The sequence below is a fragment of the Eubalaena glacialis genome, chromosome 6 (genome assembly GCF_028564815.1).
Source record: "Eubalaena glacialis isolate mEubGla1 chromosome 6, mEubGla1.1.hap2.+ XY, whole genome shotgun sequence".
Lineage (NCBI taxonomy): Eukaryota > Metazoa > Chordata > Mammalia > Artiodactyla > Balaenidae > Eubalaena > Eubalaena glacialis.
This window is the reverse complement of record NC_083721.1, coordinates 93,639,265-93,648,817: the sequence shown is the minus strand read 5'-3', so window position 1 is coordinate 93,648,817 and position 9,553 is coordinate 93,639,265. Positions and strand designations below refer to the sequence as shown.

The 9,553-nt window shown below is 39.4% G+C and overlaps 1 pseudogene; it reads right to left on the bottom strand.

Annotated features, from left to right (window-relative positions):
* Positions 1–395: 395 nt before the first annotated feature.
* LOC133093012 (anaphase-promoting complex subunit 15-like) overlaps positions 396–9,553 on the bottom strand; it is a 36,688-nt pseudogene continuing 27,530 nt past the window's right edge.

Below are 9,553 nucleotides of genomic sequence, written 5' to 3'. Positions count from 1 at the left end.
TACAAATCTTAGTATGGGAAGAAGAGAGAGTGCAGTTGGCAGAAAGAATGTGTTGGGATGAAGTGGAATGCCTTACAGGTCAATATCTATTTCTCCCTAGTTCCACTTCATGGGTAATAATTTCAATTACTGGATGTATGATTTTAACCAATTTATGTTAACTAGATATTCACTCATGAGAAACAGATAAATCTCTGTAATTTAATAAATTACCTACAGTTTTATTATCTGCATTTTCTTAATCGGAGATGGCTTGAGTGTGATATTTCCTCATGAGTAGAACAGGTGAGCAGAAGTCTTTCTTGCTGTGTTTCATTTTTGTTTTTCCTAAACAACCAGCAGCTGGTTCTGCATAGGGTGTAGAGCAGGTTGGCTGGCGTGGAATCTCCCTGGGGCTACCCTGCCCTGTCTACCTCGATTATCCACTGGTCCTCATCCTGTTTGTTGTCTTCCAGGTCCACCTCAGTGACTCTCCATCACCAGGCTACTCACTGTAATCATTCATCTCGTCCATATCCTTGATGACCTCATTGCCCTCTGAGTCTTCACTCTCCTCGTCTTATTTACCCTCCTCCTCCTTCTTATCATGGTGTTCTGAGGCTGGCTTGCCAAGAGATACCAAGTTGCTGTCTTTCTGTGTGATGCTCTGGAGCTAGGCTTAGTGTTGCTGTTCCTGCAGCTGCAGCTCTCTCCTCCACCCAGGGTCCATCCAGATTCAACCACAGTGTCTCAGTCACACGAGGCAAGAGCTAGGGCAACAAGGTAGATATGGCTCCTAAATAGCTGTTTGATCTTGGATGAGTCTCTTAACCTCTGAGAGCCTCAGATTCATCATCACACCAGGAAGCAGCAGGCTGCAGTGGTATCTTAGGTTATGGAGTTTGCATGGTAGCAGGATGATAGCAAAGGTGAGTAATTTCCAGCTTCCTGCAGGAATGTGCAGTCTCAGCCCAGAGTTAAAGCACAAGGGAACAGGTATGTGCATACGCTTTGATTCCACTCCTGGTTTTGTTACTGTTTGCAATCCTTTGCCAGCCATGTGGCCTTGGACAATCTTTTAGCCCATCTAAGGCTCTACTTCCTAGGCAGTGTGATGGGGAGAGGAATCTTCACTTATGTTCAGTGTCAAATGTGTATCACATGTCTTTATACTCACATGTCACTCTTTCTTCCCAACAATTCTGTAAGACTAATTTTTAGCCTTAATATGAGAAAACTGAGACTTAGAGAAGTTAAAGAATTATCCCAAGATTCCATAGCTTACAGATAGCTGAGAAGGAATTCAAACTCAGGTCTGACTGACTCTAAGACCATGTAAAAGATCATTTTTTTTTTTTTTCTTTACACCAATGCAGCTTACTGATATAGGATGTTGTGCCATTCAAATGAATTTTTGTAAATTAAAGAACTCTTTAAAAAAGCAAAACATACAGAAAGATGTGATTGTAATATTTTAACTAACTTCATTTTTATTTTAGTAGGAAAGCAAAAAGTCTCAACCCTTGTCCCAAAGATGCTGCCAGTCTGGCTGTGACAAAGCCTCATAAAACAGATAATGGATATACTATATCATATACATTTAGTTCATTGAACTAAGTATGCAGTAAGAGTGGCTGGGTTTGATTTTGTAAGAGATACAGAGGTGAACAAAATAGGCTCCTTCCCTCAAGGAAAGAATATCATACTACAGTGAAGGTGATACGTAAAGAGCTTGTTGCAAAACAGGGCAGAATGAAATGAGTACAGAGAACAAAACACTGACTGAGCACGCCAAGGAAGAGTCTACAGAGCGTGTCGCTCTGAAGGGTCTTGAAAGATGGGCAGAGAATGTGAGAACACCTTCCAGGCAGAGAAGAAAACGACTGCAAAGGCACAGAAGCATGAAGGCACCCATGTGAAAAAGTTGAGTTGACGTAGTTACATCTGGGAAGGAAATGGTCCTGGAGAGGAAAAAATAGAAAGACTTACCACTTTAACTATTTAGTATTATTTGAGTTCTTTTCAACATGTCTGCTCCCATGGTTTTCTTTTTCAATTTAAGTGATGTCATATCTGAAGAAAAAAAATGTGTTACATGGTACAATGGAAAAAAATTGGAATAAAATTTTCTACTGCGCAATGTGCTAACTACAGGTACCAACAGTAAAACCAAACAGGTTAGGAAAAAGCAGAGGGTTCCCAAAGAAGAAAATTTGTACAAAAGAAGCAGGGTTTGAGGTGGCCTTAAATAATAGGTTAGAGATGACTAGCTAGAGAGGAGGAAGAATTGAAAGAGAGCTCGGATGATTTGTCATTTCAGTCATGCCTCCTTGCCTGACCCAGTTTGCCTGAGTGGAATTGTGCAAACAATTGTGGAACGTCTCTGCCACCATGAGTACATATCGCTGTGGTTAAGTTTAAAAACCCATGAAATGAAGCATGCTACAATGAAATAGAGTGTTTTTCAGCTTGTCTTTAAAGTTCCTCCTTAGCAATTTATATCTTCTCTCCAAAAGCTTAGAACAAATTTAAGTTCATGGCATTTAAGTTCATCTCTTTCTTTTCTTTGCTCTCACATTTCAGTGTGAATGGTGAACGTATAAGTAGAAAATCTGGGAACCTATATTTGAGGTTTTTAAAGGATATTATGGCATCATTGTTTCTTTACAAACACACACAGGCACTTAATTAAAGTCTCTATTTTTCACTTCAATAATTACATTTGTGAACCTGAGTCCAAGTTTTGAGCATTGGCATAATTCTATCCCTTTCCTAAGAAGTGGGTCAGAGTCTGCATAAGGGCCTTACCATCTGCAAAAGGCAAACCAACTGGATGGAAGAGAAAGTCGACCTAAGAAAACCAACTTAGATGTTCCAAAGACAACTTTCTATATTACTGAGGTCTAGTTTTTGCCCTGGACACCAGGAGTCTGATTGTTCATTAGGAGAGAAACCCAGATTCAGATCCTTTTAATGAGCGAGTAAGAGGAAAGTTAGGTACTCTGAGGGTTTCCCAAGTACACCTACTCAAAATTGAGAGACCTACTCAAAACACGGCTAACAGGGTACAGAAAATGCACACTCCTTACCTAACAGCTCAAATGTGGGTATCCCATAAAAGACATCTTTCTCCCTCAGTGTTCCATTCTTCCAGGACTCTTTTCCAAATCTCCCCACACATCCAATGGCATCACCCTCTGTCTTTTCCCCTATATCTAGAGTTCCATTCTGGTGTCTTATCCAACTCTGGGTCCTGGGACCTCAGCAAGGTCTACAGTCCAAGTCAGCCTGGTCCAATTAGCAAAACAGAGCCCCTGACATGTAGTTCAAAGGGACCTTAAATACAGGGAACTAGTTACGAATGTGTTGGAAAAAATGCACAACCAAAATGGGTGATGAGAGAACCCTTAACATTAGCAACAGCAGAAAGCTACTATCACCCCTCAGGCTGCAGGGATTTAAAAAAGAATATGAAATTACTAGAGCCCTGGACTCAGGGATGCCTGATAGGAACAAATACCACCAGGGGGTAAACTGAATGGTAAGCTGGTACCACAAGAAAAAGCACAACCGTTACCTTAAACATCTCCCAAGTCAGAGTGCAAGAGGGAGGATAGAGCTCTGGCTTCTTGATTTTGTCTTCCAATTTTCTGCCAGTTCCCTCCATTGGCCAAACCAAATGAAAACCAGCAGGGTTAATCCCTTGTGATACAGATCAGGAGAAGGCTGGCAATGGATCTGAGACCAAACACCAAACGACTGCCATAGTCCCCGTCTCATCCAGGACTGGAGATCAGGCAGGTATTTTATATTCCGTCTCCAGGAAGACGTCTGGGACCCACGCAACCAGAATACCCTGGAGTAATATCTTTCATGAGCCTCTCTCTCTCCTTAAGTGACTGATTTTTCTCTCCCCAAGCAGCAACTGAGATTTACTGCAGAGGCTGACTTGTGGCAGCTGCTGAAGTCTCCCACCCAATTCTGCCAGCCAGGAACCACAACCTAATCACATATGTGGAATCTACTCTCTCACTGTAGAACTCAGCACCCTTATCTCTGGAGTAACTCTGAAGTCTCTGATGCCTTGTAGTGATTCACTGTGGAACTGGAGATCTTCCACTTCTTTCTCCAAATCATATTGCATCTAATGAGGATAATCATCTTTAGCTGTCACAATAAAGATAGCAAATTTTTAGTCATGATCTAACATAATAAAGGTTTATTTCTCACTTGCACAAAGACTGATGTGGGTCAGGATCTCTCCTCCATCTTTAAGCCAAGTTGTTAGGATTGCATGGCCTCCAAGGCAGCTCAGCACTGAGTTGCAGCTTCTGACAATCTCTAAGGAGACAGCCACTAAGGTCATTTACCAGCTTTGACAGGTGGCAAGATCAGAAGTCCACAAAGCTTTGCAGTTCTGGCACCTCAGCCAGGAACAAGAATGGAATAACAGAGCAGAGACAGGAGACTGGCAGCCCAGATTCACTGGCACCAAGGTTCAGAACTATCCAGCAGCATCATGGTCCAAACCTTGGTCATGTCAGCCTAGATCTCTTGTCGAAATTGATGATTGTCCCCATTGAGTCATATGTCGGGAGCATATCAACTACTTAGTCCTATCACTCACCCACCACCCAAGCTGCTCAATGGTCCAGTGTCCACCCTGGCTATCACCTATGACTGATACTACCTTTTAGAGATCAAGGCTGAGGCCATTTAAAAGTACATTGATACAACTTTTGGAACACAGATAAGTATATCATCAGGATTCCCCCTCTTCTTAGGGCACTTGGTGTTTTTGTTCAAGAGGTAACAACAAAATAAAAACATAAACAACCAGAATGGTGAGCTCTTTCTCCGTTACACTCATAAAATGTGAAGTAGCTCTCTGCGTTCCTCTACCCACAAATGATCTCTGACCTCTTGAACAAGAACCAGTAGTTAGTAAATTAATTTTCTAGGGCACCCAACATGTGCCCATGAAGCTGAGGTATAGACGATGACCTATGTCACCTATGTCAGTAAAAGCATCTAATGATTTCATTTGATTTGGGAAATAGCCTAGCTCAGGTAATCCTTCATGAATAAATTATCTTGTATTATCTCTTAAGAAAGACTGAATTGAGTGGCCATAGGGAATGTTGTCCCCTCTCCTGACACTCAAACTCCCTGTATTTCATCTTTGACTTGCTCCCGCATATGGCTATCACCCTCTTCTGGAGTGATTCCATTCTCCATTGAGATGGTATACTTTTTTTTCCTTATACAGGTAGATAAAACTGCTCCAGCATATTTATCAGTGGGTTTTCTGATTCTGTCAAGCATCTGGCAATCTGATCTCTTAGTCTGCCTATTTGACTTTTTTTCATTTAAAGCCAGTGTTTAGTTTTTAGTCAAAGTGTTGCACTCATAGTGTTTAAAGACTCAAACAGTACTGAGTCATATAATGAAAAACAGCAGACAGCCACTATTATCAGGTTTTTCTCTCCAGAGACAATCAATTTCAACTCTTTTGACTAGTTTTATGTGGTATTTACCTTAATATTTATAAATATGCTTGTATTATTTCTTTTACTCTGCAACTTTCATTTTCAAAATTTTCGAAGCCCCAGAAGCATTTAAAGAATGGTACCTTTCACTGAGATTCACCAATCATTAACATTTTGCAACAGTTGTTTATGCCTGTCTCTCTTTCGACTGAAGTATTTGGCTGGATGTTGCACATATTATGACACTTTACAACCAAATACTTAAGCACATATATTCTCAAAAATGGGTATGTTTGTTCCAAATGTCTTCCAGCTTTTGACAGTACTATTTAAGGAGCTCACAGTCTCCATTAACACATCCGCAACTCAGAAATCAAACTGATGACCTAGTGGAACGTATCCATTGATCATTAGAGAATTTTTAATCCTATACTGCCTACTAGCACATACCTGGTACATCTACTTGACACCATAGAATTTGAATATAGTTCCCTGCATTCCTCTACCTATAATATTCTCTTCCATGGAAATTATAAGTTCCATTTACACTGCTTTCCTTCAACCTTCAGTGCCACATCTGCTTTTTACATCCACTAATAATTTCCAGCTGACTTGTACAGCTGGGGACCAAGGAGGAACTCAAACATACTTGTAACTGTATAAGAATGACGTTAAGCAGCCACAGGCTCTGGTGTGAGATGGTCTTTGTGTCTTCTTGCAAATTCTACACTTACCTTCATCCTAAAAGCAGGATGATTTTCATTTTCCTTTTGTAATTTTTGGTGACCACATATCTCTCTTTGTCAGACTTCCCTTTTGGCCAATAGAGATCCAAATCCTTTATAATGATGCTTGCTGAGAATGTTTTTCAATGTCTATTTAACTTTCTTGAACAGGGAAAGCTTTTGTTTCTCTTTCTAGTGAGAACCCCTGCTTACTTACAACTGATAAAAGAGCAACCATTAGCTTTTCTTCACAATGATCCTCTACTCCCAGAACTTTGGCCAAAGGTTTTTAGCTTGGCTTTTAAGTCTCCCCATTCATCTTTTATTTGTCTGCCTCTCTCTTCATGGGCCGAGTCAGAAAGACAAAGTAGATCATCCCAAGCATTTCTCTACCAGAAGAATGATTTTCTAATTTTGCTTTAACCAATAAGAGGAATGCCTTTTTGTATTGAACTACTATTTATTTTTTCTAATAGAAACCGAAATTTGTCTCATCTTTCCTGAAGAGTGCTTCAGCTATGCAATTTATAGAGTTAGATATTTAATAATCCCCATAGCAAATATTGTAGACAGGATCAGAAACGACTGCTTTCTAAAACAAATACCTCCTAAAAGAAGGGATAAAACCTCAATTTATTTAAGAGTATAGCATATAGATCTCACTTACATGAAACTTGAAAGTCATTTAAACAGAGAACAAATGTAAAATTATCATAAGGGGAAATGGCAAATAGCACATTGATGAGTTCTAAATATTAATACTTATGATGAACACAGAGAAAACAACTTTAAAAGTGGACTTCACATGAAATACTTCACTTTTAACCTCACTGAATTACTTTGAAACTCTAGTATGAATTTCCAAAGTCATGTTTCTCGAAGTGTGTCCCACAGATCAACAGTATCAAAATTTCCAGAATGTGTGTTTAAAATACACATTCTTGATCTCTATCCTAGATGCTTTCCTGATGATTCTCACCCACACTAATGTTTGAGAACTATTATGAGAGAAGAAAAAGTAGAGTAATTATTTGAGAGAAAGGAGTTTACAAACATAAAACATCAATGGTAACTACGAAAATGGCAATAAACATCCATGTCTTTGGAGATGAGTGTTAAAATATTATTTACTAATGAAATGATGTGGTGTCCAGGTTGAGAACAATTAATCCTGAGTTGATCATTATTGAAGCTGGGTGATGGAAACATGGAGTCATTATTATCTTACTTTGTATATATTTTAAATTTCCCATACCACAAAGTCTTTTAACATGTTGTTATATAATGTTCCCAAAATAAGGAACAGACATTGGCCATAGGGTGACCTATCTCTTTTTTCACATGATGAACTAAAAAAGATTAATTCCACATGCCCTGAAATCATTTAGTGTACATCTGGTATTTAATCTAATTTCAACTGAGCTATGTCTGATTAAACACATGCAAATTTGTCTTTGAAAGTATTTTTTTCTTTTGAAAACAACATTCTAGATTATAATAGTCATTTAAAATTATGTTTTTTACTTTCTCGACATTTCTCATAGTGTTTACAGAAAGACTTATTAATTATAACTACTCTGATGTGACATCACCTTTCATTTTCTGATCTTTTTCTTTCCCACATGACCCTGTCTCTCTTGAAGAATAAAACTCTTACTTTGGAAAAGCAACTTTAATATCTGGGATCAGTGGAAAGGGTCATGTCTCATTTATTAGTGTGTTAGAGTCTTTGTCCCTTTAGTCTTTTTTGATCTGAAGAAAAATAACTTCATTTTTTTCTACTAACCCCAAATACTCTGCGTTATTGAACTCTTAGCCTCTCTATGCCCAGCAGCTGCTTTTTAAAGGACTAAACTCTTCTTAGATTGGTTTGTACAAGTAAAACAATTTGAAGTACATCTATAAGTTTTATGAGATCAATAGACTAGCCTACACAGGAGATGGCAGAATGGTACTGAGAGTTGTCCAAGCCACAACTTTCTTTCAAACGGCTCAACAGTCTTTACAGACATCAGCAAGATTGAACTAATCAATACCTCCCAGCTTCTGCCAGTCGCACTGCTGTGTAGAGAAATGGCAGTTGATTAGCTTAATCAAAGTCAAGGTTGGAACAGTCTACAGCCATGAATATAGAAATAGCTCATGACTTTTTTAAGAAAAAAGCATTATTATGAAACTATGTTTAACCTTTACATCCAGTGACATTTTTAAAGAAGCAGGGAGATTAAAAAGAAGGAATCAAGAGGAAAAGAGTTTAAACGGTAGAAAATATTGCTTGAAAATCAATTAACTTCTTGTTAACGAAGGCACAGCTAAGCTGCTTCAGAGGAACACACTGCCTCTCATGTTGTCAGTGGAGCATGTTGGCTGTGCTTAATCAGTACTGAATCATGATGACCTGGGCTTCTGCAAATGCTAAATCATTTCTAGCCAAAAATATGTTGTTTTCATAAACAAGCAAAACTAAATTCTATTGTTTAGGAGTTCAATCTTTGGTGTGAAAATTATCAAATAAAACAAAGAAGTGACTACCATAGAAGCTGGATCTGTGGTTACTTCTAAGGGGGAGACAGAGAGTTGTCATTGGGAAAGGGGACACACGGGTTCAGGGGTGCTGACAACATTCTCTTACTTGAACTGAGAGGTCGCTGCACAGATGTTGGTGTATACAATAATTCAACTATCTATATATTTATGTTTTATGCCTTTTTTAATGTATTTTGTATTTTACAATTTTTCTTAAATGTTTAAATAAAACAACTACCCAAGCTAGTGTGATTTATACGTCTGGTTTGCTAACCATGGTTCTGACCAATCTGGAACAGGAACCAACCAGAATTTTCAAGAGGAAATTCCACCGTTTAAGAATATTATGTAGGGGGGCTTCCCTGGTGGCGCAGTGGTTGAGAATCTGCCTGCTAATGCAGGTGACACAGGTTCGAGCCCTGGTCTGGGAGGATCCCACATGCCGCGGAGAAACTAGGCCCGTGAGCCACAATTGCTGAGCCTGTGCTCCGCAGCGGGAGAGGCCGCGATAATGAGAGGCCCGCACACCGCGATGAAGAGTGGCCCCCGCTTGCCTCAACTAGAGAGAAAGCCCTCGCGCAGAAACGAAGACCCAACACAGCCATAAATAAATTAATTAACTAAATTAAATAAATATTAAAAAAAAAAAAAGAATATTATGTAGGGACTTCCCTGGTGGTGCAGTGATTAAGAATCTGCCTGCCAATACAGTGGGACATGGGTTTGAGCCCTGGTCCAGGAAGATCCCACATGCTGTGGAGCAGCAAAGCCCATGCGCCACACCTTCTGAGCCTGTGCTCTAGAGCCCACGAACCACAACTACTGAGCCCATGT